The sequence below is a fragment of the Heteronotia binoei genome, chromosome 5 (genome assembly GCF_032191835.1).
Source record: "Heteronotia binoei isolate CCM8104 ecotype False Entrance Well chromosome 5, APGP_CSIRO_Hbin_v1, whole genome shotgun sequence".
NCBI lineage: Eukaryota > Metazoa > Chordata > Lepidosauria > Squamata > Gekkonidae > Heteronotia > Heteronotia binoei.
This window is the reverse complement of record NC_083227.1, coordinates 7263979-7269661: the sequence shown is the minus strand read 5'-3', so window position 1 is coordinate 7269661 and position 5683 is coordinate 7263979. Positions and strand designations below refer to the sequence as shown.

General features: G+C 48.3%; 2 protein-coding genes across 2 annotated transcripts in view; one reads left to right on the top strand and one right to left on the bottom strand.

The window, feature by feature from the left end:
- The window catches only part of LOC132572129 (zinc finger protein OZF-like), a 1123325-nt gene that overhangs the window by 401447 nt on the left and 716195 nt on the right, over nucleotides 1-5683 (top strand). The gene's annotated exons all lie outside the window — the stretch shown is intronic.
- LOC132570928 (zinc finger protein 709-like) overlaps nucleotides 1-5683 on the bottom strand; it is a 188747-nt gene that overhangs the window by 157031 nt on the left and 26033 nt on the right. The gene's annotated exons all lie outside the window — the stretch shown is intronic.

Sequence of the window (5683 nt, the reverse complement as noted above, 5' to 3'; positions counted from 1 at the left end):
AAGTGCATGCAGCTTGCTGCAAACCTCTCGAGGCCCATAGGTTTCATGGTAATGGAACAGCCGGAAGAGTTGGCAGTGGACATCTGAGGTTATGGTGTCCTTAGCCAAGATCTCTGGCCCAGCCCTTTCCCAGAATTCAACATCACTTCCAGATTCGATGGGATGGGGGCTTTTTCTTGCTCCTTTGCCAGTTCTAGGTCCTTCTGGGTCCTGCTCTTCCATCTCCTTCCCTTCTCTTGGTTCTCCTCTATGAAAACATGCCTTTATTCACTGGGCTATAAAGAAAGGCTTCTTCCTGTGAGAATGGAGAGAGACAGACAGTGTGTGCCTGAAGGAAAATATGTACACACACACAACGTTCACCCCACCCAAACCCCAAAATAAAAAGAAGCAGGGAATATACAACAAATTCATCCAGAGAATTGCCCAGGCTTGCAATTCTCCCCACCTCCCTCCCTCCCTCGATCTAAACACTTCTCTCCCCCATAAGACTTACTTCCAAGGAGACCTCCCAGGATCCGGCTGCTGCAAGGCTTTCCCCTCCTCCTGCAGCTTCTCTGCACCCCTCCCAGCCCTCCTTCGCCCTGCAAATGCAAACCCCGCCCCTTCCCTGGGAAAAGCCCCTCCCTCTCCTTGCTCGGCCTCTCTAGCAAGCAGCTCAGTGCTTTTAACCCTCTCCGTGCTGCAGAGGAATGGGAAAGGTGTCCTGGAGGAGCTTCCTCTAGGCTGCCGTCAGTCACGCCTTGTGCTGCTCAATGGGGCTGCTCGGGAGTTACTTTGGTGCAGGGGGTTGAGCTCCTCCCGGGGTGTCCCGGGCTCCTCAGAGAAAGGAGGCTGCAGCTGGGCCCCCCCTCCTGAGTCCTCCCCCTCTTGGAATAAAGACCGTCAAACTCAATGGGGGGGGGGGGAGAAAAGGGGGCGGTTTAGTGATGATGGCACCAGGCTCTTCTTGGAATAGACCATTTGCCCCCCTGGAGAGAAGTCCTCTTTGGGTCTCCTGGCCCCTCCTTGCAAGTCCAGGGAAATGCTGAAAGCCACTGTGGAGTCAGGCAGGCGAGGGGGCACAGCTGGTGGGGGGTAGCCACGGGGCTGAAGGGGAAGGACCCCCGCCCTGGATTATCCCTGCCAAAGGACCCCAGGCTGGAGGAAGGGGGGTTCTCCTCCCGCAGGGTCTCTGCTGGGCTGGCCAACCTCCCGGTGGGGCCTGGAGATCTCTCCAGATTACAATCCATCCCCAAACTACAAAGTGCAGATCCTCTGGAGAAGATGGTTGCCTGGCGGGGAGGGGCTTTCCCTCTAAGGCAGTGTGTCTCCTGGAGGACCCTCCCTTCCTCTGAAATTCCCCCACTCAGATTTAGCCATTTCCACTCTGCTGATCTTCCAGGAGCTCCACCCAAGTCCCTTCTCCCTCCTGTCCACCACCCACCCACCCTGCAAGGCAGACCAGTCCCAGAGGAAAGGCTGGGCCCAGGGAGAGTCAAGTTCGAATTCAGACCTTCCTCCAGGCAATTGGCAAACCTGAACTATTCTCTCCCCCCACCCACCTCTTCTCAGGGCCCTTCACTCCCTCTGCTGCGGTTGCCAACTCCAGGTTGGGGAACGCCTGGACACTGAGGGGAGGGAGGGGGTTGCGGATGGGATGGCATCAATTGGGGTTTGGTGCTACAGAGCCCCCCTCAGCAGTCACCCTTTCCCTTCCCCCAGGGGGGCTGATCTCTGTGGTCTCTGGAGAGCAGCATTGTTATTCCAGAAGATCTCCAGGCCCTCCCTGGAAGTTGCAAATCAAACGGGAGGAACACATAAAGCTGAGACACTGGAAAGACCTGTGTTCAGTTAATATCTTAATAATCAGTTAGTGACCCTCAACATTCATGAACATTTGCCGTCCTAAGCCTGCCTCGGCGGGGAGGGCGGGATATAAATAAAAGTTTATTGTTATTATTATTAACATTTGGAAAGTTCCAAAAGCTTAAAGCTGAAAACCTAATTTGCTTACTAATCAATCCTCAAAATATATAGACAGTTCAAAGCACTAAGCACACATTCGCATAGAATTGCATAAACGCTTACAAAAACATAGCAAAGATAAGATGAAACAATGCAAGATGCACGAGTCACCATGAGAGACCACCATTTACTGGGATTTTTTGGTGGAGTCTCATGGTGACTCATGCATTTTGCATTCTTTATCTTTGCTATGTTTTTGTGTTTATGCGATTCTATGTGAATACGTGCTTGGTGCTTTGAACTTTCCGAATGTTCATAAATGTTGAGTGTTACTGCTTATTACTATATTCACGGAACAGGGGTCTCTCCAGTGTCTCCTCCCTGGAAGTCAGCAATCCCGTCCCAGTTGAGGCACAAATCCCATGGCAGCCCCCCTCCCCCTCCTTCCCAGGTCTCTGGCAAGGCCCTGCCAGGAGCACAACCCCAGTGGGGCCCAAAAGGAAACCAGCACCAGCAAAAGGGGGGCGAACTGGGCTCTACCCCCCTTTCCAAGCTAGGCTGGACTTCCCTTGATTTGGCAAAAATTGCCCCATGTTTAATTAAGAGCCGTTGGGTATGTTGTTTTTAAAAGAAACTCTTTGGGAAATGGCTGGAATGGATTTTATAGTCACTGTTTGCACATTTAATAGAGTGATCCGTTTGCTGTGTTCTGTTCAGAGCTTTCGGCAGCCTCTGTCAGACTTTTAAAGTTACTAGCTGTAAAGATGCTTGGATCCGTGCACCAAAGCTGACCTGTCTTTTCCCCAGTCTGGGCCTCCTGCATGCAGCCTCTTTTGGACCACACCTGCTCTGCATGTAAGGGATGGGTCCCAGCGGAGGCTATGCCCAGGGACAAGGTGGCTTGACAGAAAGGGTAGACAGCCCAGGATGCAATCATTCTAAAGAATCTTTAGCATGCTTATTAGAAATATGTGAAGTTTAAAACCACACAAGTCACTGTGAATGAACGGGATAATAGGACACAGCTGCAATCAGACTCTTATTCTGCACAGGGCAAGGAGGAGACCTACAAGTAGACTCCAGCTCTCAGGCATCCTACAGCACTGCAGAAATATCTGGAACATGTTTTTAAAACTTGTGGGGGGAGGGGGGCACAAGCAGGTAGCCTCGCCCATCACCCCAGATAGCCTGGCCCTAGCTGCACACAGAGGGGGAGAGGGGGATCAAACCCCGTTCTCCCACAGTGCTCTCTTCTTGGGCTCCCTAGATAAAGCTCTTCTTCCTCGTCATGCCAGGGATTTGAGGGCTGGAGCTTTCTCCTTCCATGCCTTCTAGCCCCTGCTAGAAATACCCGAATCTTCCCCCACAGTAGCTTCCATTTCAGCAGTACCCCTTGATGTTCTTGCCTTCTTCCCTGCCTTTTCCATACTGACTCTCCAAAATAATAACCTCGCTCCCTGAGCCAGAGAGTGCGTTGTTCATAAATTGAGTTGTGGACAGCGGCCTTGATCCCCTTAAACTGCCACCATGTCAAGGAACCCAAGCCGGGGCTCTCTGCATCTTCAAGGTCAGAGGTTCACAACAATGCAGATCTCAGCAAAGTAGAGAAGGTTTATTAAACCCTTAAAGAACAAACTTAATCTGAGGTAAAACAATCTCTGTAGTCTAGCAGCACAAAAGAGGAAAGCTAACTTTTCTATCTAATACATTGGCACATGGTGTTAGATGGCAGAATCTTAAAAGTCTTACAGCCTCAGAGTGGAGACCTAAGCGTTTCCTAGGTAGCTCTTCACTGCAATGAGACCTTAGCATAGTCCAGGCCTCAGTCCAGCAAAATCATGAAGCTAGCATGGCTTCTCTCTGGTCTCTAGATCTAGGCTATCAGCCCATAGGACAGAATGGAGTCCATTTCATCCTATGGGCCCAGGGGATGCAAGGGAGTCCATTCTGTCCTATGGGCTGATAGGATAGACTAGAGTCCATTGTGTCCTACAGACCCATAGGACAGAATAGAGTCCACTCCATCATAGGAGCCAACTGTAGCCTAATTTGAAAAGCAAGAGTGAAGAGTATTTGCAGTTGGTAAAGGGGCTTCACGCATTTTATAGTATCCGTCTGTTTATCTGCTGCTGTTGAACTGGCCCCTCCCTGCTGCAAATAAAGATTCCTTTTGTGTCAGGTGATGAGAAGTCGGTGCTGCTGTTTGCCTCATAAACATCTCTCACAGTTTTCGGTTTGGTTCACAGATGATTGCTGTGGACGGTCAAACCTTCTCCCTCGTGGAGTATGTAGCTTTTCACCGGCTCCTGCAACCCCCCACTCCTTGGCACTGTTTGTTTGGGGGAGGGGGGAACGGACTGTCCTGAGCTTCTTGCAATGGGCCCTGAGGAGAGGCTGCAGTGATCAGGAAGCCCCCAGGAGAACCTGTCAGCAGGGAACTGTCTCCCTCAAGAGATCCGTGGCCGTCTGGTTGGGCTCTCACCTGATGGGGATGGCAGTGGGCGAGAGGGCGAAGAATCAGCCAATGGCATGCGAGAGACAGAGGGCAAGCCAATCTTGGATAGCACACGTCCAACCAATGAAAACCCATAGATTTGCTACTATGGTAGCGCTAAAGGATGCACAGGATGGAGAGAGTTGACAACGAGAACTTTCTCCCTCTCTCAAATGACGAGATCTTGAAAGCATCCAAGGAAGCTGACAGCAATAGATTCAGGAGGGGCTTGTTATAGAGGGCAAGTCCTATTCTATTGAACCTGATAGTTGAATTGGAAATTGGTGAGGTGCAAAATTTTGTTATTTTCTGAAGGGCTTAAAAGTTTTAAAAATTAATATCTCGGTCTAGGAAGCTCTGAGGACGGTGAAATTAGGCTTGTTACAAAAAGCAAGCTCTAATCTTTTGAATCTGATAGTTAAATTTGAAATTTGTGAGATTAAAATTTTTGGTGTTTTTAAATGTCTGAACACAAACAGCCCCGAATAAGGGCTATTTCACTGGAAAAAATGCAGGACCAATTAGAGGCAATGGAGGCCAGAATGATGAAAGGGGTGAGAGAGATGATAAATGAATCGAAAAAAGAAATTATTGCAGAGATTAAAAAAGATATGGAAGATCTCAGAAAGGAAACTGAGGAAACATCTAAGAAAGTGCAGGAGGTAGAAGGCAAAACGAAAGTATATGATTCCACCTTGTTGAAAATGCAAGAAAAAGTGACGATCCATGACTGCAAACTGATGGAGACCCAGATACGTCTGAGAGGAGTACCTGAAGGAGAGGATGGTGATTTAAAAGGATATATAATAAAAATAATTGCAGAATTTTTAGAGGAAGACCCCGAAGAGACTAAAAACATGTATGACTATATGTATAGAGAGAATTCACTTTTTGCCAAGAAAAATAACTTACCAAGAGATGTTGTTATAAGATATATGACAAAAGAAATGGTGGGAAGGATCATTAATAAAAACTTTGAAAAGACACTGATAGTGGGAGGCAGTAAAGTGAGAATTATGAAGGAGCTGCCAAGGCAAGTGATAAGTGATAGAAGAACATATTAAAAGTTGACAGAAAAATTGAGAGACAATGGGATGAGGTTTAGATGGATAATACCTGAAGGCTTGAGCTTTGAACTCCAGGGGAAGAGAATCACAATTACAAATACTCAGGAGCTGCGTAGATTTTTTGAAGAAAATAAAGAATTTGCACCATGATGGATTACAAATTATTGTCTTGGAA